At 37.4% G+C, this 4,678-nt stretch overlaps 1 pseudogene; it reads left to right on the forward strand.

Moving 5' to 3' along the window:
* The first annotated feature begins 595 nt into the window (after window positions 1-595).
* On the forward strand, window positions 596-4,363 carry LOC129032380 (angiogenic factor with G patch and FHA domains 1-like; annotated as a pseudogene).
* The last annotated feature ends 315 nt before the right edge of the window (window positions 4,364-4,678 follow it).

The raw sequence follows: 4,678 nt of genomic DNA on the forward strand, positions 1-4,678 counted from the left end.
ATTATCAAGTAGAATGAAATACTTAGGAATGAGTTAACAAAGAATATGGAAGATCTGCATACTGAAAACTGTAAAATGTTGAGGAAAGAAAATGAAGAATACAAAATGAGAAATATGTGTTCATGGATTCTAAAAATTAATAATGTTAAAATATCCATACTACACAAAGTGATCTACAGAGTTAAATTTCTATCAAAATTTTAATGCCATTTTATTAAAATGTAGAACAACAATTTTAAAATTAGTATGGAACCACAAAAGAACTCAAATAGCCAAATGCTGAGAAGAACAAAAAGGCTGAAAGCCTCACACTTGCTGATTTCAAACTATATTACAAAGCTGTAGTCATCAATATAGTATAGTACCTACATAAAAACCAATAGAACAGAATAGAGGACCCAGAAATAAACTCACGGATATACAGTCAACCAATCCCACAGAATGGAGAAAGGATAAACACATCAAGGAGTGGTGTAGGAAAAACTAGATATGCACAGAAAAAAGTGAATGTTTCTCTCATATCATCACAAAATGAATTTGAAATGAAATAAAGACTTAAACACAAGAACTGAAATCATGAATCCTCTAAAAAAAAATGGAGAAAAACCTCCTTGACACTGGTCACGGCAATGATGTTTTGGATATGACACAAAGAACACAGTCAACAAAAGCAAAAATGAACAAGTGGAACTATGTCAAAGTAAAAATTTTCTGCACAATAAAGGAAACAATCAACAAAATATAAAGGCATTATAGGAAATGGGAGAAAATATTTGTAAACCATATATAGGATAATATGTTACTATCTAAAATATATGTCATACTAATCAATACAAAAAAAGAACCCACAGCAGAATTAAAAGCAATTTCTTGATTAATAATTGGGCAAAATATATAAATAGCAATTTTTCCAAAGATATACAAATGGCCAGCAGGTATATAAAAAATGCTCGACATCACTAATTATAAGAGTAATTAAAATCAAAATCACAATGAGGTATCACCTTATCATGGTGTTTGGATACCTATTATCAAACAGTCAAAAGATAAAAAGTGTTAGGGTGTAGAAAAAGAGAACACTTGTCCACTGTTGCTGAGGATGTCAATTGGTGCAGCTATTATGAAAAACAGTATGGAGGTTCCTTAAAATTTTTAAACTAGAACTACCATTAATCCCAATTTGGAGTATATAGCCAAAGGACATAAAATCAGGATCAGCAAGGGTATGTGCACTCCTCTGATACAGATAAATAAACTGATACATAATTTCAGCTTCAATAAAAATGAAACTCTTTCATCTACTACAATATTGATAAATCTTGAAGACATTATGCTAAGTGAAATAAGCCGAATACAGGACAACTACTGCATGATCTCGTTTGTATGTAAAATCTAAAAAAGTAAATAAAAATAAAAATAAAAAAGCCATGGAAACAGTAGAACGGTGGTTCCCATGGGCTAGGAAGTGGGGAAAGTGGGAAGATTTCCATGGAAGGGGGGCACCTTCTGTTACAAGGTGAGTAACTGCTGGGACCTAATGTACAGAACAGTGACTATAGTTAACAACACTGTGTACTTGAAATTTGCTACAAGAGTAGATCTCAGGTGCTCTCACCACACCCACAGAAACGTATTAACTGTGTGAGGGGATAGATATGCTAACTAGCTTAACTGAGGTAATGTAAAGACTACTGACATCTCAAAACACTCTATTGCACACCCTAAAAATACACACTTTTCAATTTGTCAATCATAGCTCAACGAATGGAGAAAAAAAATAAGAGTAAGCAGCTGGTCATATCTAGCCACACGGAAACTCGATTTAAAACACGCTTGGCCACTGTTTGCAGCTCAACTCGGGAACAGCCGGAGCGCTTCTTGCCCCTGGACTTCGACGCTCCTCCCGCGGCCCCCGTGGCTGTGGCTCCGCCGGCCCCCGCTTCGGACCCGAGCAGCCCCTCCGAGGCCGCAGCCGTCCGGCGCCCGAACTCACGGCCTCGGGCCCGTACCCGCCGCCAGCGCCTTCGCTGTGGTCGCTCCTCCCACTCTCCGAGCCCGAGCTGGCCCAGCGGAGAAGGAGGGCGGAGCAGCTGGAACCAGAACGCGGAGCTGCAGGCGGCAGGTGCGGAAACGGGAGACGCTATGGCCTCGCACAGGACGGCTGCTCAGAGCGACTCGAGCAACCGCCAGGAGCTCCGCACGCAGCTGGAAGAACTCAGTCACGTACTCCGCTGTGGGAGAAATGGAGATAATAAAAGTCTGATGTAGAAGTACTCGCAGAGAACCATGCTCCTTGGTCAATCTCAGATTATTATTATCAGACCTACTCTAATGATGTTAGTCTTCCAAACAAAGTGAGTGACTGAACTGTCAAATCAGCAAGATCAGGATATTGAAACTCTTGCTTTGAATTCTAACGACCAGTTATAAATAGAAAATGATGCTCACCCTGGTACTGATAAGACACTAAATGTTAAATGTAGACAAGAGGGTCATTTGCCTCAAATTCACAGGAGCCAGCATCTGTATTAGCAGCACAAGATACGTCCTTAGAAGGTTCGTCATTAGATGGAAGTTTGAGAGGTGCAGCAGAAGCGGCTTTATCACAGACTGGATTAAGTTATGATGAAAATACTGGACTGTATTTTGACCACAGCACTGGTTTCTATTAAGATTCTGAGAATGAAATATATTATGATTTAATTTATTACTACTGTGATGTGGGAAGTGGTCGCTATGGATTTCATTCTCGAGTAGATTTGCAACATTTTCAGACTTATAGCACAAAAGAAAAATGAAAAATTGAGAAAAGAAAGGATCCAGATTCTTCTACAAAAAAAAAAAAGTGAGGAAAAGGATTTGAATTCAGAGGATCAAGAAGCCTTCAGTGTTGAACATACAAGCTGCAACGGGAAAAACAATTTCACAAATGTGCAAAAAAAGCCAAAATAGGCATTCATCACAAAAATAATCCCCCAAAATTCACTGTTCCAGTTAGTGGAAATGCTATGGAATCTCCTCTTAATGAAAACATCTCAATTCATCTTTAAGGATGAGAAAATCACAGAGACTGATAGTGAACCAGAAGAAGGTGAAATTACGACTCTCAGACCGAGGGTAGTTATGATGAAGGCATTACCAGTAAAGGCAATGCAACTGCAAAAGATACTGAGGAGGAAGATTAGGAAAAAGTGTGGCCCTCATATATGACAGTAATTGTCGTTAGATCACCTGTGTTACAGACAGGATCATTCTTCATCATTACTGCTGTAAAACCTGCTACAATTGGAAGAGAAAATGATATGGAGCATACTCTTCAAATCCCTGAAGTTGGTGTAAGTTTCATGCAGAAATCTATTTTGACCATGACTTACAAAGTTATGTCCTTTTGGATCAGGCAGTCAAAATGGAACAATTGTTAATGGAAAATGGATTGTTCAGCTGAAAACTAAATGTGACCCTTATGAACCTGAGCATGGAGATAAAGTGAAAGTTGTAGACACTGTGTTATCTTATTACATTCACCCTGGCAGTAATAGCTGTGTTGGATGTGAACCAGGGCAGGTTAGAGCTCACCTTTTCCTTGATAAGAAAGATGAATCATTTGTTGGTCCATCATTAACTAAGAAGGAAACGAGTTGGAAAGAAGAAAAGGATTTTAAAAATATACGAGTAAAATATGGTTTACAGAATACAGACTACAAAAATGATAAGATATTGGAGAATCAAAAATATAAAGATAGAGTTGGAAAACATAGGGAGCAGATTGGAAGTGAAGGAAATTTCCAAAGAGATGATGCTCCTGCATCTGTTCGTTCTGAAATTACTGATAGCGACAAAGGTCAGAAGATGTTGAAAAAGATGCGTTGAAAACAGGAGAAGGCCTGAGGAGGGATGGTGGGAGAATAAAAATTCCAATACAGCTTCAGCTTTGGCAAACACATGCAGGATTGGAGACAGACAAACCATCCTCAATTAAAGAGACTCACCTTCTCCAAAACAAGAACAACAACAACAACAACAACTGGGACAAAGCACAGGAGAGGTTTGCTGAAAACTTTCCAGAAACTAAACTTCCAAAAGATGACCTAGGAACCATTCCTTGGGTAAAAGGGACTGAGGAGTGAAGGTTAATCACAGAAGAAAACTCAAGCTTTTTTATAAATAGAGTTTGGAAACTCTTATTTTATTGCAGAATGTTTCTCCCCAAAAAAGTCAGTGCCACAAGAAAGCTGTGTCACAGTTTACCCCTTCCTGATTCAGAAATGTGTAATAAAATGTGGTTTGCAGCTGTTAAAAAACACTTTTTAAACTAATTATTAGTGACTGAATTAAATTATACAGTAAGTGAACTAAAGTTCACAGGGCACAGATAAGTTTATCAAACTTTACTATTTTATCTTGTCATTTACAACATCCATATAAGCAATTAGCCATATAAGCAAAATTCATATAACCACTTAAATGTTCATTTGTCCTTGTCTCCATATATTCATACTAGTATGCACAGAAAATACAGCAAAAGAAACATCTAAAATCTATAAAAATAAATCTGACAATATACATTCTTTTTTATGCCCTTCAGGACCTAGATAAAAAATGTTGAGACAACATGAATAGTGATGCATACATTTTCTTATATTTGGAATAGCCTAAATCATATTAAAGAACTAATGAA

This window comes from Pongo pygmaeus, chromosome 2 (assembly GCF_028885625.2).
Source record: "Pongo pygmaeus isolate AG05252 chromosome 2, NHGRI_mPonPyg2-v2.0_pri, whole genome shotgun sequence".
Lineage (NCBI taxonomy): Eukaryota > Metazoa > Chordata > Mammalia > Primates > Hominidae > Pongo > Pongo pygmaeus.